Source organism: Trachypithecus francoisi, unplaced genomic scaffold (genome assembly GCF_009764315.1).
Source record: "Trachypithecus francoisi isolate TF-2019V2 unplaced genomic scaffold, Tfra_2.0 Lachesis_group13, whole genome shotgun sequence".
Classification (NCBI taxonomy): domain Eukaryota; kingdom Metazoa; phylum Chordata; class Mammalia; order Primates; family Cercopithecidae; genus Trachypithecus; species Trachypithecus francoisi.
This window is the reverse complement of record NW_022681458.1, coordinates 94,796,549-94,816,145: the sequence shown is the minus strand read 5'-3', so window position 1 is coordinate 94,816,145 and position 19,597 is coordinate 94,796,549. Positions and strand designations below refer to the sequence as shown.

Below are 19,597 nucleotides of genomic sequence, written 5' to 3'. Positions count from 1 at the left end.
CAATCATGGCTCATTGCAGCCTCAACCTCCCAGGCTCAGGTAATCCTCCTACCTCAGCCTCCCATGTAGCTGGGAATGCAGGCATGCACCATGACGCCCAGTTAATTTCTGTATTTTTTGTGGAGACAGGGTCTCATCATGTTAGTCCGGCTGGTTTCAGACTCCTGAGCTCAAGCAATTTGCCTGCCTCGGCCTCCCAAAGTGCTGGGATTGCAATAATGAGCCACTGCACCCAGTCTGGAAAATATTTTAAATTTAACAAATCTCTAGCCATGAGCATGCTTATTGGAAGAATCGCGTTTACCCATGTCATCATGGCATTGTAGTGTCTGAAGAATGTATCTTGAACTATTGTTATGGACATTTTTCTCTAGTGTTCACTTTTTAAAAGAAGGCCCAGAAATGGAAATAGGGACTTAATCTCCTATTATGAGGAGATTATTAGGGTTTGGGTTCTGAAACTCAGCAGTAAAAACTGGCTTTCATCTACGTAAAAAGACTCATCTAATGGCCTGGTACTTCATGCAGAAGGTCAAAATAAAAAGTAGAGGGAACTCTACTAGGAGATTGTAACACCATCATCTTCACCACAGACTGAGAAAATTGATAAAGCATTGAAATATATTGACCCCTTACTCTTTCCTAGGCATTGAGAAAAGACCTTTATATGTAGTTATTCATTTATTTGTACAATACAATTTCACTGTAATGTACAATAGGAAAACTGCTGGGGAAATATATAGCTCTTACAGTCCGGGGACATCAAGTATGGTGATGGAGACAGAGAAACAGTCAGTTGTAACTACATATGACAAATGCTATAATATGTAATACATATTGGTTGCAGTGGGGGCATATACAGGCATACCTCAGAGATACTGCAGGTTCGGTTTCAGACCACCCCAGTGAAGCAAATGTTGCAATAAAGTGAGCCATAGGATTTGTTTTGTTTTCCCAATGCATATAAAAGTTATCTTTATTCTATACTGTAGTCTATTAAGTATGCAATCTCATTATATCTTTAAAAGCTATTGTCAGGTTGTAACTGAGGTCCAAGGGGAGTCAGTGAGTGAGTGGCGGGTAGCTGGAAATCACTCAAGGAATTGTAGACAGTTTCAACATGGCTTTACTCTCTCTCTGGGCACGAGCAAGCCATATGTACAGCATTAGCAGGGTAATTATACCTTTTACAGACAATAGTGGCTGCAAGTCAAGCACAAGCTCATGTGGATGATCACCTAATGTGACTCACGTGACATGGTTACATAAATGTGCGGGGTTGTGCGCCTACGCTCCAAACCCGCTGAGTCATGATGCACTGGAAGTCTACTGCAGCCTACTCCTGACTAAAGCACAGCCATTTCCCTTACTTTCCACCCTCTAGGCCAGGGACACCCTCTGGGCAGGGACACATACCCATAGGGCAGAGCCCTGAATCCATAACTCACAACAACAATACAGAGAGCAGTAGCTCACTACTAGGATCCCAGCTCTGCTACTCATGACTATTAGGGCCCAGCATAGGCCAGAGCCTATGATGTCCACCCTGTCTGCAGGTGTTCATCAGCAAGGCTCTTGACCGCCTTAATCTCCCATGACACCCCTTGCAGGGCTGCTGTTATGTTCTGCTGATTGTTAGGGATAAAGGTACAACATTGTGTTCCTAAAAGGGCACAGGTGCCTCCTTAGGCAGCAGTTACTATGTCTAAGGCCAATTGGTTTTGCAATACCACCTTTCTGATCTAATCAACCTCATCCATTAACAGGAGGAGTGTCACTCAGGTGGAATTCAGAATCTGAGTGGTGTGCTGTGCAAGAGCAGTAACTTGTACTTCTACAGTTATGACACCTGCTCCAGGGATAGTCATTGTCAAGGGGTAGAAGCACCAGGGGGCTCGTCGCACTCACAAAAGCTAAGAGCATAGCACCTCCCATTTATGCAGGCATCTGGGCAACATGGGGAGAACAGTGGCAGGTACATAAGGTCACCCCCAGGTACAACATCCAATTCAGTCCACTGGTATGTAAGGCCACCCTGTGTCTCCACAGACCCATAAACTCCCAGGGGGGCACAAAATCCATCAGGGACCAACCTTGGTGGGACCGCTTGTTCCACCATATGTTCAGTGTGATGACATGTGTTATGTTTACACAGGCTGTGACAGATATCCATCCCACACAGTGCTGTTACCCCAATGTAGCTCTCTGCACCGTGGTGCTTGGGCTGGGGGTACTACATGTTCCCCCACTAGCCAGCTCCACCCATCATAAACACTATGGGCCAGCCAAGGGGCAGGCGTGCTATGGATCTTGCAGTGTCCTTTGTCCAAAGCTTGCTGCATCGTGTTCCAGGCATTGGCCATGGAACCCCAAGTCTCCAGCCATGTCCAGTTCTCTGCAGATGCTGAATGCATGTGCCAAGGCTGGCTGTCTTCAGCTGCTGCCAGAAGGGGGGTACAGAACCAACAGTTGGAAACATTGGTCATCTCAGCATAGGTGTGGGCCCAGTCCACAATGCAGTTGGAGCCTGTTAACCTGTGGTCAAAATGACAGAGTAGGCACAGGTACTAACAAAGGTAGATCATGTCCCTCAGGCAACACAGAGGCTAACTTTTCATCCCTAGATAACAATGCAGCTGCCAAGGGCTTCTGCCCTGGGCAATGGTACCACACCTCCTCAGCTCCCCATGGTTCCTTTGGTTCTTGTATCTGTGTCAGAGTCACAGGGGAGCTCTTAATAGGCCACACAGACAGTACATGTGTCCCCCAGAGGAGGGTTCTTTTCCTGGCCATTCCCCTATGAGCAGTCAACCACAGGGGCATGTATTGAACACCCAAGGAATAACATGCAAGTCATATTGTAGGCCCTCCACCCAGGGAGCTACAATGGCCAACCACTGGCAATGGGGGGATTGGAGGGTCAATGGCCACAGCCAGGTTTTCTATTCCCCTGCCTTCAGGTGCACTGGGTCAGGCAACAACAGGTTACCATTCATCGTCATACCTGGTTGGAAGAAGTCATCCTTAGTGTGTATCTGCAACTGAATGGGGGTGGCAGCCTGTTGTAACAAAGCCTCCACCAGGGCCGGGCTACCTTTCCGTGGCCGTTCATTCGAGGATTAGAGCACCAGGTCCAGCCTGGAACTCTAGCCCTACAAAGACAGGAGTGTGACATGCAAGTATAACCCCTTCTTCAAGAGCCCATTATATTGTTCAATCATACCTGCAGCTTGCGGGTTGTATGGCACACAGAATCTCCACTTTATGTCCCTTTGTTGTGCCCAGTGTTGTAAGTGTCGTCCAGTGAAACGTGTTCTCCTATCAGTCTCAACGGCCAGAGGGCAACCATACAGGGGACATAAGTGTTTCAAGGCCTGGATGGTGTTCTGTTGGTCAGCCACCCCGCAAGGGTAGGTGAACAACAGGCCTGTGACTGTGTCCACATCTGTTAGCACATGCATATACCCTTGTGACTTTGGCAGCGGCCCGATGTAGTCTGCTCTCTGCCTGGTCAAGGGCACTCGCCCTGTCGTTACTTGTTGCATAACATTGGACAGGTGCCTCTGTCTGTTTAGGGCATGCCTGAGCATATGCCGGGCATTTCTGAAAAGCCTCCCAAATGTCTTGCATGGGCAGGGACAGACCCCAACGCTTATTGACCTGTTGTATCAGTTTACCCCCTGCATGTCCCAGTTTCCAGCATAGCCACAAGGCCACATCTCATGTAGGTGCCAACTCTAACCATTGGACCTTGGCCAAGGCATCTGCCTCATCATTGCCAGGGGTGGCCAAAGGCATATGGCCTGACACATAGTAAACAGTTACCTGTTTCTGATAACCCATTTCCCAGAGGTCTTGCCACATGGCTTGACCCCATATGGGTTAGTGGCTGACTAGCAACTTCTGTATTTTCCAGGTAGTTAACCACAAAGTTAAGCCTCAGTAGACCACTCAGCTATTGGTACAGATTACCATCAGTGTCACCTCCTTGATGATCACCATCCACACTGCTCTAAGTTCAGCCCATTGGCTACTTTGTCCACGCCTGGTTTCAAACCATATGGTATCAGTACTAGGTTGGACTGCAACAGCGGTCCAAGCAGTTATAGCACCTCAACTAGACCCATCTGTGTCCCATGGCCTATCGAGAATGGGGGGAAACCCTCCCTTAAACGCTGAAGGCTCAGGGTCTAGGGGTGCCTTAGGCCCCATGACCTTATCTTGTGTTAGGACTATAGGTCCCAAGACCCCTTGCAGCTCTGCTGCTAAGGATCTTGTACTCAGTGCATTCCACTGCTCCAAGTAGTCACTCTACTTTGCCAAAGTGGATGTCTGTGCGATCCCAGTCCAGGGAGTCGTTACCCATGAACACACCCATCCTGCTATCGGCTAAGTCATCCACACGACGACTGCACCCTGTCCTGTCATACTCTCACAAGCCTGAAGGGTGGCATATATAGCTGCTAGCTGTTTCTCTCTCAGGGAATACCAGAGCTCAGCTCCCTTCCGTAGTTGGGACCAAAAGCCCATGGTGTCCTCAAGCGCTCTGTGCACTGCCACAGGCCCCAAACAAAACCATCTGTGTTCATCTGTGGTCACATGCACATCCAGCTCAAATAGATGCCCCTGGTCCACTACCCATAGGGCTTATGCCTGCTGAATAGCCCACTTGGCTGCCAGGAAGGCAGTCTCAGCTGCATCATTCCAATCCCAGGTAGCTCCCTTCTTTGATAAATGATGGAACAGTTTTATCATTTGAGCTAAATGGGGCACAAATGCCCACCAGTGTCCCAGGAGGCCCACAAAAATTTGCAGCTGCTTCATTGTGGTTGGCTGGAGATATGCCTGAATCTTATCAACGATAGCCTCTGGGATGGCCTTTGTCTTACCCGACCAGATAACTCCCAAGAATTTGACAAATGAACCAGGCCCTTGGACCTTAGATTTGTTGATGGCCCAACTGCATGCTGCCAAATGTTGCCACAAGAGGGGTGCCACCACTTCTAAATCTGCAAGAGAATCAGAGGTTAACATATCATCAATATAATGGAATAGGTGGACCCCTTCTGGCATTGGCCAGGCAGCTAAATCCATGTCAACTAGACCATGACATATGGTGGGGCTATGCACACAGCCCTGCAGCAATATTGTGAAAGTTCATTGTCGCCTGTCCCATGTGAAGGCAAACTGTTCTTGGCTCTTTGGAGCGATGTCGATGGAGAAAAATGCATTGTCTAAGTCCACTATGTAGTGATACTGTCCCACTTCCATCATCAAATGGTCCATCAAATCCATGATTGACGATACAGCTTCATGCAAAGGGGGTGTTACTTTTTTCAGTTCCCAATAGTCCACCATCATCTGCCAGTTTCTATCAGGCTTTCTAACTGGCCACACTGGAGAACTGTAGGGGCTATGGGTGCCATGCACTATCTGCACCTCTTCCAACTTTTTGTCTCAGTTATCTATGTATGTCCACCGGGCAAACAGTGTTGGTGGGTGGAAGTAACCCATCGGGGTTGTGGCAGAACCTGAGGCTGGTGATGCATATGTCTGTGCAGCACCAGCTTCACCACATGCACTTGGAGTTTGAATTCACTGGCTGTGGTTTGTAATGCCAGGCCATGTAAAATGTCCACCCCCAGAATGTATTCAGGTATGGGAGAAACACACACAGTATATAAACGGGGAGCCAAACAACTGATGCCAAGATACAGAGATACAGGTTTCACGTTCACTGACTGGCTTTCATAACCATCTAGGTAAGCAGGTTTGCCCAGATACTTATTCAGGTTCCGATAAAGAAGGCTGCAATCTACACCAGTATCCACCAGTGCCAGCACCCGCACCCACTGTACGTTGGTGGGGGACTAGTGGATCGCTAATTCCGCATGTGGCCTCTGATCATCGAGTGTCCCCCCAAACTGGGCATCTCGGCCAGTTCCCTAATCAAGTAGAAACAGCTCTACATTTCTACCTGGCTGCAGCAAGTAGTCTTTGAGCTAAAGCACCCGAGTGGGGCCGGGTGGCGCAGCAGTGTCTTTCTCCCCCTTGGGCATTTTCTGGAATTGCTGCTCCGAAGACAACTGTCTCCACAAAGCTAAGAGTACTTCATTGTGCGGCTTACTGATTTTCTCTTGGTCAACCCCAGCCAAAATAAAATCTACCCACATCCATGAGCGTGTCACTTGTTGAGGCCCCCTTTTCTCTTATGGGGACCCCCATTTGGGCAGGGCATTTTCCCCTTCTTTAAGGTGCAGACCCATTGGTCCTGCCAGTAGCCTTCTGCTTCCCCAAGAGCCGCCATAGCAGTGGTCACTTCATGTCTGTGTCACCTTGTATACAGGGTGGGGACAGCAGCTAGGGAGCCAAAGGCACTTGAGTGCAGAACCCAACACGAGACTCCTCATGTGGGAGGTGAAATGTTCATCATCTGGCCTCGGGGTATTCAGGTCAGACATAGCCTGCTGCATACCCATCTCCTGGATGACTTGCACCAAGTCAGCATATGACTGCCATTTACTCACAGTTTCAGGTATTTCACCAGTGTCATTCCACACAGTCCATATGGCTATGCATAGCCACTCAGTCAGGGTGTGGTCACCTTGCCCTTGTGCCAACCGCTGCCTCAGGGACTGGATGTGTAGTTCTCATAGTGCAGTCAAAATGCCCATCTAACTCTGCAAGCAAAGACTCGTTCATTCTCAGTGCTCTGTGCTTCCAGCTGCTTCAGCATCTTCTCCATGCTCACTCGGGACCCATCTACCTCTGCCCATGTTTCCATCGGAGCCCATCCAAGCAGCACAGCTGCCACCGGGTATCACAACCCATGTTGTGGACACATGGCCGACCCGGAATCAGTGGAATCAGTGGGCTCACTCACCTCAGGATCGTATATTTTATGCCAATTGTCAGTTCTAACTGATGTCCAAGGGGAGTTGGTGGGTGAGTGGCGGGTGGCTGGAAAAACACTCAAGGAATTGTAGACAGTTTCGACATGGCTTTACTTTCTCTCTGGTGCAAGTGAACCATATGTGCAGTGTTAGCAGGGTAATTATACCTTTTACAGACAATAGTGGCTCTGAGCCAAGCATGAGCTCACATAGGTCATCATCTAATGCTCCTCACGTGTTGTGTTGTGTACCTGCACCTCCAACTCACTGAGTTATGCTGCACCAGAAGGCCACCTCAGCCTACTCCTGACTGAAGCACAGCCATTTCCCTCACAGTTATGTAAATACCTTGATTTAAAAATAGTTTATTGCTAACAACAACAACAAAAAAGCTACTGATCACCTAAGCCTTCAGCAAGTAATAATCTTTTTGCTAGTGAAGGGTTTAGCCTCAGTGTCGACATCTGCTGACTGGTCAGGGTAATAGTTGCTGAATGTTGGGTTGTCTGTGGCAATTCTTTAAAATAAGACAATGAAGTTTGCCACATTGGTCGACTCTTCCTTTCATGTAAGATTTCTTTAGCATATGATGCTATTTGGTAGAATTTGGCCCACAGTAGAACTACTTTCAAAACTGGAATCAATTCTCTCAAACCTTGCTGCTCTTTTATCTACTAAGTTTCTGTAATATTCTAAATCTTTTGTTATCATTTCAACAGTGTTCACAGCATCTTCACCAAGAGTAGATTCCTCCTCCAGAAGCCACTTACTTTCTAAGCCATAAGAAGCAGCTGCTCATCTGTTCAAGTTTTATCATGACATTGTAGCAATTCAGTAACATCTGCAGGCTCCACTTCTAATTAGAGATCTCTTGCTCTTTCCACAACATCTGTGATACTTCCTCCACTGAAGTTTTGAACCCATCAAAGTCATCCATGAGGGTTGGAATTCACTCCTTCCAAATTCTTGTTAATGTTGATATTCTGACCTCTTCCCATGAATCAAGAATATTCCTCTCTCCTGTCCCCATATTTTCCACACATGAACCAGGCATGGATACAGACCAAAGGCCAAGGGATAAACAAGGGATTGCTGTATCTGTGGCTGATATGAGATAGGCACCACCAAGCAGATGCTGCTCTACCCAGGTCAGAGATAATGAATATTCCTAATGGCATCTAGAATGGTAAATCCTTTCCAAAAGGTTTTCTATCTACTTTGCCCAGATGCATCAAGGAAACACTGTATGGCAGGTGTAGCCTTACAAAATGTATTTCTTAATTAAAAGGACGTTAAAGTTGATGCATTTTCAAGTTGAAAGACTTGATCCATGGGCTACAGAATGGATATTGTGTTGGCAAGCATGAAAACAACATTAATCTCTTTGTACATCTCCATCACAGCTCTTGGATGACTAGGTGCACTGTTAATGAGCAGTAATATTTTGAAAGGAGTATTTTTTCCTCAGCAATAGGTCTCTCAACAGTGAGCTTAAGGCCGGGCACAGTGGCTCAAGCCTGTAATCCCAGCACTTTGGGAGGCCGAGACGGGCGGATCACGAGGTCAGGAGATCGAGACCCTCCTGACTAACACGGTGAAACCTCGTCTCTACTAAAAAATACAAAAAAAAACTAGCCGGACGAGGTGGCGGGCGCCTGTAGTCCCAGCTACTCGGGAGGCTGAGGCAGGAGAATGGCTTAAACCCGGGAGGCGGAGCTTGCAGTGAGCTGAGATCCGGCCACTGCACTCCAGCCTGGGCGACAGAGCGAGACTCTGTCTCAAAAAAAAAAAAAACAGTGAGCTTAAAATAGTCAGCAAATCATGCTGCAAACAGATGTGCTATCCTCTAGGTTTTGTTATTCCACTTATAGAGCACAGGCAGAGTAGATTTAGCATAATTTTTAAGGACCCTACGCTTTTTGGAATGGTTAGTGACCATTGGCTTCAACCTAAAATCACCAACTGCATTAGCCTGCAGCAAGAGAATCAATGGGTCCTTTGAAGCTTTGAAGTTGAACATTGACTTCTCCTCTAGCTGTGAAAGTCCTAGATGGCATCTTCTAATAGATAGATGGCTGTTTCATCTACACTGAAAATATGTTGTTTGTTCATCAATGATCTTAGCTAGAGCTTCTAGATAACTTGCTGCAGCTTCTCCATCAGAACTTACTGCTTCACTTCACACCTTTATGTTGTGGAGATGGCTTCTTTCCTTAAATCTCAGGAACCACCTTGCTTTTCTAGGGTCATACTTTTCTTCTGCAGCTTCCTCACCTCTCTCAGCCTTCAGAGAATTGAAGAGAGTTAGGGCCTTGCTCTGGATTAGACTTTGGTTTAAGGAAATGTGACTGGTTTGATCTTCTCCCCAAACCACTAAAACTTTTTATCAGCGAAAAGGCTATTTCGCAGCAAAAAGGCTGTTTCGCTTTCTTATTTGTGTATTAACTGAAGTAGCACTTTTAATTTGCTTCAATAACTTTCCTTTACAATCACAACCTGGCTACCTGTTCAGCACAAGAAGCCTAGCTGTCAGCCTGACATGTCTTCCTTACTAAGCTTAATTATTTCTAGCTTTTGATTTGAATTGAGATATGTGATTCTTCCTTTCACCTGAACACTTAAAGGCCATTGAAAGGTTATTACTTGGCCTAGTTTGAATATTGTTGTGTCTTAGGGGAGAGGGAGAGAGATGGGGAAACAGCTGGATTCTGGGGTAGTCAGAACACACACATTTATCGACTGAATTTGCCTTTTTATATGGATATGTGTTATGGCACCCCAAAACAGTTACAGTAGAAACATACAAGGTCATTGATCACAGATCACTATGTTAGATGTAATAATAATGAAAAAGTTTGAACTATTGCAAGAATTACCAAAATGCGACACAGACACATGAAGTGGGCACATGCTGTGGGAAAAAATGGCACCCATAGACTTGCTGAATGCAGGGTTGTTGCAAACCTTCCATTTGTAAAAAACACAATCGCTGTGAAGAGCAAAAAAAAACAAGGTGTGCCTATACATTTATTCCTGCACTGGGGAAATGGGAGATCAAGGAATGTTTACCAGAGGATGACATATAACATTAATCTCTTTTATCATCTAAGGTCAAAAAAAATGTATGTCATACATATTATTCCTATTTGTAGAAGAGGAAGAGACTGAAGTCCAGAAAGGTTATACATTCTATGTAAGGCCATATAATAATAGCATACGTTTATATGACCGTCACTCTACAAGAGCTTTATGTTCATTCATGTAACCCTCACAGCCACCCTATAATACAGATGCTTTTGTCATTTCAGTTTTATAAAAAAAAAAACTGAGCCCTATGGAAGTAAATAAATTGAAAGAAGGGGAAAAACTTGAGCCCTGTGGGGTTAAGTGATTTGTCCAAGGTCGTATATGAAAAGACAATGCTGGATTTGAACCAAGGCAGACAGACTGTAGTGTCTATGTGCTTAACAGCTATGGCATACACTGTCTCTTCCTCCTAGTTGGTCATTAAGCCTGATTGAAAACTCAGCAGTCAGACTGGAGAACCCATATAGTTAAGTAACAGAATGCCATTGGCATTTTAGATAGATTGCTTTGACTATAGTAAAAACAATAGACTTAGGTGAGACTGATCTGGAGGTGGGAAGACCAAATAGAGGAAAGCATGGATGCTAGTCTGACCTAAGCTAATTGCAATGAATATCAAGAGATACTTAGCAAATTCAACAATCGAATTCCTGGTTCATAAACACTGAGTGTGATTCAAAGGGAAAGGTCAGGAATCACTCCTTGTTTGACTGACTAGGTGAAAAGTTGATATTTGGGTGGAGAATGCAAGAAAGAGACAATTTAGGGGAAAAGTTGATGAGTTTTGTATTCTCCATAAATTTCGTATTCTCCATAAATTTCATAGGCTGCTCATATGAAGATATCCAGAAGGCTGTGGAACTTGTGAACTGAGCTCAGAAGAAATACCTGGGCTGAGAAATAGAGAAAAGGACTAATCAGGGAAATGTAGGATTGCTGAGCATTTTTAAAGACACAGTGGAGTTTTTAGATCAAAATATATTGTGGCACAAATGTACACAGTTGTGATATGTGCATTGGGAGGCAGAGACAGAGAGGGAGATGAAGAGAGGAGGAAACTTCTTGTAAGCCATAGGAGAAGATAAAAGATTATTGATACTTAAAAGTTTATAAGTCTTTCCCTGTTTCCTGCTCAAATTAAGGGCCAATTTTTGGTGCTGTTTTATGTACTGGGAAGGGAGGAAACTTGAAAGAAGCCAATAACGCTGGAATCACTTACATAAGTAAGTTTGAGGGAGAATATAATCAATCTTGAAAGACCGGAAAAGTGGATGTATTGAAGGAAAAAGTCATATTGGGTGGAGGATAGAGTTTGAGGAATATTTCAGGGTGTGAAATAAGATTCCGGGACAGCTGCCCTGCTGCACAATTAAGGGAGAAGACAAAAGAATCTAATTATCTTTTACTATGCATTAGCAATGGAATCGTACATTAGTGTATCTTCATGAGAGTTCATTAATGATTTAAGTTGTTTTTCATTTTTCAATGATTTTTACATATAGGCTCCTGTTTTATTTGTTTTTAATCTGAACATAGTTTTATGAGTCTGGCCAAAAGCCATCTTGGCTTTTTTTTTTTTTTTTTTTTTTTTGAGACGGAGTCTTGCTCTGTCGCCCAGGCTGGAGTGCAGTGGCCGGATCTCAGCTCACTGCAAGCTCCGCCTCCCGGGTTTACGCCATTCTCCTGCCTCAGCCTCCCGAGTAGCTGGGACTACAGGCGCCCGCCACCTCGCCCGGCTAGCTTTTTGTATTTTTTAGTAGAGACGGGGTTTCACCGTGTTAGCCAGGATGGTCTGGATCTCCTGACCTCGTGATCCGCCCGTCTCGGCCTCCCAAAGTGCTGGGATTACAGGCTTGAGCCACCGCGCCCGGCCCATCTTAGCTTTTTATGGGTTACTTCTAATGTCTCTAGCAGTACTCCAGCAACCTATGTATTGAAGAAAGCAGACATTTGCATTTATTTGTAAGAGTTTATAGTTTATGCATTTAGTTTATAACCTAGTGAGATAGAAAGAGTTGATAGTATTGACAAGTAGTGTTCAAGATAATGGAGATATATACATCATTTCAGAGTGCACATGTAGATGTGGAACCTGAAAAACCAGAATAAATTTAAGAATTTGAGATAAATACGAAAGACGCAAAATGTTAACGTTGTTGGATGATCAAAAATAGTTTACAGGCTCAGTAGGATGGCTCATACCTGTAATCCCATCACTTTGGGAGGCCTATGTGGTACGATCGCTTAAGTCCAGGAGTTTGAGACCAGCCTGAGCAGCATCGTGAGACCTTGTCTCTACTAAAGAAGGAGAAGAAGAAGAAATAATAATAATAATAATAATTTACAGATGAAGAAATTAAGACTGAGAGAGGCTAGGTCTGTTGTGTAAGGTCACACACAACTAGTAATTATAGTAGCTGGTATTCAAACCTGATCAGTCTGGCTTCACCGCATTCTCTTTCTAGTATGCTTTTGAACTACCTAGAAAAATAGTGGCAGTTTCTGAAATGGAAGACTATGATTCATGATAGTTGCTAGGCATCGTACCAATCAGAATTCTTAGTTTTAAACAACAGAAGCCAGCTTTGTCTAAAGCAGAAAAGGAATATTTGGTAATACCATAGAGCCCACAGAATCTTTAGGGGTGCTGGAGGACTAGACTTAAGAAACTAGTAGAAATGAGGAAAGGTAAAGCCCTACCAGTGCCATACCATAGGAAAATTCTGCTTTGAAATCTGCTGCTGATACAGTTTCCACTGGACAATCTTTAACATGCCACTGGGTTCTGCTGCCTTTGGACACTCGTTGAAGTGTGCTGTTTCAGTGTCACCGCAACTTCCATGAGTAATCTCTGATGGTTTTCTACACCTCTGCCTCACTCTCACAAAATTCAAAGTCCTGGGTAGGAGCATTAGTTTGGTTAACAAAGATAACGTGACTGATGATCAATAACCAAATAACTAGGAAAGGGACTATCCCAGACTTTTTGAGATTTCTCAAAATAAAAAATGTGTTCAGACACTGGGCAGCCATCAACAGACCGTCATTTACATATATGTGTGCATGTACACACACGCACATGCAAACACACATATTCGATAATTACTTCCCAATGCCCGAGATTTCTCATTAAATTGGTAACAGCATGGTGTTCACATACTTTTCTTTTTAAATTTATGTTTTGCTACCTAAAACATAATGTTTCATGGTGTAAAGGAGGAAAAACACAAGGAGAAGAAAAGAAAAATTTTTTAAATTCCAGTACCTGATGAAAACAACAGCAACATTTTTGTGTATATTCTTCCAGGCTTTGTTCAATTCATAGAAATGAACTCTTTAGCCAAAGTAGGATGATACTACATATTATATTAGGACTATCTTTTTAAAATTCATAATGTATTCTAAACATGTTTCTATGGCAATTTTAGAAGGACATACTATTCTGTTCTATGGATGTATCATAATTTGATGAAAAATCACAGATTATTGAACAGTTAGGTTATTTAGTTTTATTGTCATAAACAATGCTTTAATAAAAAATATTTTTTATCCCTTTTCACATTATTGAATTACTTCAGAAAAATAAATTGCTAGAAATGCACTTGCTTCATCAAAAGATAACACATTTTAAAGACTTTTAGGTGTTACCTTCAATTTACTCTTTCAAAACATTATATTAATATATGCATATATATGTACATTTTGCAATATGGATGTTACAAGTTTTTGTATTGCTAATTTGATAGATGAAAAGTAGGATTTCATTTCTTTTATTTGTTCAACAAGTATTTTTGAGACTCTGCTATATGCTTAACACAGACTTCATTTCTGGAGATAGACAAGCTGCTTACTTTTGTGGAGTTTACATTCTAGGGAGTATGTGAGGTGGCAGGCTGGGGAGAAAGAACAAGTTCAGGAAAGAGAAAAAATAAATGCTTAAATAAATTTGAAAAGAAAGGGAAGATTAAGAGGATAATCCAAATGGTGACTTAGGTTAGTGTGGAGAGGGAGAGAAGTGTTTCAAGAAAAGAGGGAAATCTTCTCTTTTGATTTTAATATCTAAATCAGGCAAAGATAATACAAGAAAGAAAAATTATAGGACAGTCTCACATGAAAACTTCAATGCAGAAACACTAAATAAAATATTGATAAATCAAAGTGAGTTGTTTGTGTTGGTATCTCCTGACCACGTGGGCTTTATTTGAGGAATTCAAAAATGGTTCAATGTTTTTCTTTTTTAAAATCTATCAGTGTAATCTATAACATTGAACAAATTAAAGGAGAAAAACCATATGGTCATCCCAATAGGTACATTAAAAGCATTCAATAAAATTGAACAATAATTATAAGAAAAACTCTTAGCACATTAGGAATAGGAGGACAATTTCTTAATATGATAAAAAGGTATTTACAAAAAATAAGGAAAAAAACATTTTAAGAATAGCAAGCATGCCACTTTAAAGTGTGAAAGAAAAGGTTACCTGTTGTCATGCAAACTTTTCAACATTATACTAGAAGTTCTACCAGTGCAGTAAGAAAAAGAGAAATAAAAGAAATAGAAGATTGACTAGCAAGACAGAACTGTTATTTGCATGTTACTATTGCCTATATAGAATTAATAGAAAACGTCTGCAAATATACTAGACTAAAAATCACTTTGTAAAATAGTAACTCCCCTATCAATAATCAATTAATAAAAAGAAAAAGCTTACCAGTAATAATAACAAAACCTATAGAATAACAAGGATTAACGTAACAGGCACTTATAAACAATTTTTCTGAAGAAAACTATAAAACTTTTCTGAGAGACATTTAAACAAATAGACTGGTAAGACTAACACAATAAAATTCAAATTTCTTCCACATTAGTCTGTAAATGTAATCCTAGGATTTCAGATGTTTTGTTTTGTTGATTAAAAGAAAAGCAGAAGAACAGATTCTTATTCAGTGATTACTGCAGGTCACACTCTACGGAGGCTGTTGGGGTACAGCAAAGAATGAAACAAGCTTTATCAGGAATCACTGAAGATCTTCTAACATTTACTCTGAATGCCATAAAGAGCAAAAAACATGCAGGAGGTATGAGGCTAATGTTGATTCGGGAGGTGATCAAGGGTGTGAGTAGAAGGAGGAGTTATGCAGGCTTTGACATCTATCCATTTAAAAATGTATTATAAGGGGTATTGAGACCACAGTAGACAGATAAAAAAAGAATTAAAAAGATATAAATAGATCTGGGTATAGAGGAAGTTACAGTTTGTTTTAAGTGGCATTTCAAATTAAAATAGAGAAAGGATGAATTGTTCAATAGAGTTGTGAAATTTGGGATAAAATGAGTACACTAATCTCACAATTTAGCATCAGCCCAAATAAAGATCAGATGGATTAAAGATGTGTACATTTTTCTAATTTTACTTTTCCTTATGAAATATTTTGAACATATTAAAAAGTACAGAAAATAATGACATTGGTAACTTTTAATTAAATGACATCGCATTGGTTCTGTTTTCTCTCCCATTTTTTTAAAGATATATTACTGACAAAGCTAAAGCCAATCTCCATTCCTTCCCCTTGCCTCCCTCTCCAGAGGTAACCATTATCCTGAAATCAGTGTGTTCATAGTGTTCATATGAATGGATATTTTTATATTTTTACTAAATATACATTATTGTTCAATAATATATAGTGTTCTTTAACTTTTTAAAATGTTATGTTTGTTTGCTTTTATGTGTAAGTCTTTAATCCACCTGGTTTTGTTTTATGTGTGACTTGGGGTAGGTATCTAATTTGATTTTTTCCATATGAATTACCTATCCTGCAGAAGAACCAATCCTACTCCCACTGATTCTAATAATACATCTTCTGTTTTATGTATTCCAGGTCTGTCCAGGTCTATATATTCTGGGTTGCTATTGTGAACTATTTTTTTTTTCTTTCTCTCTGTCTTTTTTTTTTTTTTTTTTTTTTTTTTGAGACAGGTTCTAACTTTTTCACCCAGACTGGAGCGCAGTGGTGTGATCTCGTCTCACTTTGACCTCTGCCTTCCGGGCTCAATCAGTTCTCCCATCTTGGCCTCCAGAGTAACTGGGACCACAGGCATGCACCACCAAGCCCAGCTAGTTTTTGTTAAGTTGTAGTTTCACCATATTGCCCCAGCTGATCACGAACTCTGAGGCTCAAGGGATCTGCCTGCCTTGGCCTTCCAAAGTGCTGGAATCAGCTGGGATGAGTGCTCCCTTCCTTCTTTTTTCTTTTGTACAGCCTTGTCTCCCTAAACTGCCCCTAGGCTGGTCTTGAATTCCTAATCTCAGGCGATCCCCCTACCTAGGCCTCCCAAAGTGCTGGGATTACAGGCTTGAACCACAGCATCCCCCTCTCTTCTTTCTGTTATACTTTATGTTATCTTTCTATTTATATGAGGCTCTCCTTGTTTTCATTTTTATTGTATATATATTTTTAAAAGTCCATCTTTCTGAACTGCTTTATTAATTTAGTTGGTAGGCTGAGTTTTTTTCATATCGATTATTTTATCATTAGTGGTTAATTGTAATTCTAAATCTTTGCCATTATTTATATATAATATCGTATTCTTATCTGGTTGCGTTGGGTAATTCTTACAGAATAATGTTAAATAAATGTACTATGTACAGTTTCTAATTTGCTAGGAGTATTTTAAATAAAAGTGGATATTGAACATTATCAAATAACTTGAGTCATTTATAGTGATAGTCATTTGATTTTTGTTTTTTAGCCTATTATTATAATGATATATTTTATTAAATTTCCCAACATAGACATTTCATATTCTCCATTTAAACTCTACTTCATCATGTATTTGGTTTGCTTATTTTTAAAATCTAATATCCATAGAGGTGGGTGGGGATTTCTATTTTTATTTACTTATTTTTATTTATCCTTCATGCCTGGTACAATGCTTGGCATAGAATAGACACTCAGTAAATGTTTACTGAATGAATGAATAAGTGAGATTGGTTTTCAGGTTTTATTTTGTCTTGTCATTGTCATGTTTTGTATAAACTACACTAGTTTGATAAATAAAATTAAAGACTTTCTCTAAGATCATTGAAAGTATTGAAATATCACTAGAATCATTTGTTGTATTCATCTTTAAAAGGGAGCAGCTTTTGTTGCAGTTGTTCAGGTCTGCCTTTCTGGTTTTTGTTTCATTTATTTGTATTTATCTTTATTCATCTCTTATTTTTTTCTGTTTCTTTAGGTTCATATTTTCCTTCTTTTCAGTTTTCTTGAATTCAATGCTTGGTTTATATTTTTCAATTTTTTTAATAAACAGGTTTAAAGCTCCAAGTTTTCTTCTCAGATCAATCCAAAAAAGTCTGTAATTTATTATAGATTTCTTCTTTAATAGAGATATTAAAGGATGCACAGGAGATAAACTTTTAAGTCCTTGTATTTCTAGAAAATTTTTATTTTACTTTTGTATTTGAGAACTGCTTTCCCTAGATATGTGAGTTTAAAATCATTTTTCTCACAACTTTTAAGACATTGTTTCACTTCCTCCAGTGATGTTGATCATATAATTGATATGTGACCTGTTTCTTTCTAGAAGCCTTTAAGATCTCCTTATCTAGTGGTCCAAAATTTTATAGAGATATATCTAGTTCTGAGTTTTTGAGGTTTTTGTTGTTGTTGTTGTTTTGTTTTGTTTTTGTTTTTGTTTTTTTAGTGTAGTATACTTGGCATACAAGGACTTTCAGTCTGAAGTCTTATACCCTTTTTTGTCTCTAAAAAATTATCTTCAATTATATCTATGATTATTTTCTCCTCTGTATTTCCCTACATATTCTCATTCTGGGATTCCTTTTAGTTGAACATCAACCCTTTAGAATCAATCTTCTTTAACTGTTAACTTTCTCATATTTTACCCACCTAGTGCTTATATTCCACTTATTGAAGATTTTTCTCAACTTAGATTTCCAAATCACTTATTGAATTTAGCAAGCATATATTCAATTTCCAAGACCTCTTTCATATTTGATGCTTATTCTTTCTTTAAGATATCCTCCTCTTGTTCATGGATACAGTGTATTAGAAGTTTTTCAAAGTTATTTTTGTATTTTATAAATATTCTCCCTTTTCTCAGTGGTTGATATCCCGCCCCCCATTTGTTGTCTTTCTTTTTCTCTTCATTGTGGTAGATGTGACTCATGTGTCTGATGCCTGTTTAGTTTTTAAATAAAGTAATAGGAAAGCTCGGATCTCTCTGGGTGTGAACAGACTAGTGTATTGGCTGGCTTGTCTTGGATAAGGTATGCATAATGTTAGCCTTATATTTTGCAACCACTAAATATCAAAGCTGATGTCTGATAGAGAGCATTGCCTCTCATTCTAGCCATCCTTGTTCTCAGCAAAATTGTGTCAATATTTTGGAGAAGGGACCTTCATTACTTCCTTTCTATTTCTTTTTTTTTTTTTTTTTTTTTTTTTCAGACAGAGTCTAACTCTGTCACCCAGACTGGAGTGCAGTGTCACCATCTTGGCTCACTGCAACCTCAGCCTTCAGGGTTCAAGCGATTCTCCTGCCTTAGCCTCTGGAATAACTGGGATTACAGGCATGTACCACCATACCTGGCTAATTTTTGCGCTTTTAGTAGAGACAGGGTTTCACCATGTTGGCCAGACTGGTCTTGAACTCCTGACCTCAAGCAATCCTCCTGCCTTGACCTTTCAAAGTGCTGGCATTGCAGATGTCAGCCACCATGCTCAGCTGTCTTCTGACTTTCAATTATTTTTTTTGTTTTCAGCCTCATAGGTCTCTACTAAAGTTCATTGTATTTTGCGTTTCCAGTTGCCCTGCCTTTCTTGGATTCCTACGGCAGGTTGGCCCCTTCCTCACCTTTTGTCCCTTCCTCTACTGCTCTTCTTTATCCCTCACCACTCCTTCTGATTTCCTTCTTTCTGAAATTTTTAATTCCCTTTTCCACAAACAGATAGCCCTTTATTCCTTTTCCTTATTGTTTGCTATTCCTTTAAAAATGTATTTATTTACCAGTATTTTAAGGAGATCTCAAGAGAGAAAAGATAAGAACATGAGCTCAGCCTCGTATCTCATATCTCACTCTCATAACAAAGACCCATCTTAAGAGCTTTTACTGCCTTTATTTTTATTGTTAAAATATGGAGTCTGTAATTGATGTTTCCGTTTCATCTTTGGAGAATGATTTTTAGGCTCTAGGTAATTTTATTTACGTTCTTTATCTTTAGTCAGTTGTTTCTAGTTTTATTACCCTATGATTAGTGGCTGGCCTATAAAATTTTTAATTTTTGGAGTTCAGTGATGTTTTCTTTGTAGTATGGAATATAATCAATTTTGGTAAACATTCTGTGGACATTTGAAGAGAATTACATTCTCTGTTATATACAAGGTTAGGTACATCTGTTATGTTGGTTAATTCTTTAATTTACTTGTGGATGTTTGATTTGTAAATGACTTTTTGAAAGAAGTTATTTTCCCAAAACAATTATTTCCATCTCTTCGTGTTCTCCTTGAATTTCAAATAGCTTTTATTTTGTATTTCAGCACTATGTTATTTCTAGTATAAAAGTTCATAAAGTACATATCCTCATTGTGGATCTAT

The 19,597-nt window shown here is 40.7% G+C and overlaps 1 protein-coding gene and 1 non-coding gene across 4 annotated transcripts in view; one reads left to right on the top strand and one right to left on the bottom strand.

Moving 5' to 3' along the window:
- MBD5 (methyl-CpG binding domain protein 5) overlaps window positions 1-19,597 on the top strand; it is a 546,612-nt gene that overhangs the window by 278,564 nt on the left and 248,451 nt on the right. The window lies entirely within an intron of this gene.
- LOC117095515 lies at window positions 7,920-8,051 on the bottom strand. The gene has a single exon (XR_004442048.1). It is a non-coding gene; the product is annotated as a small nucleolar RNA SNORA48 (small nucleolar RNA).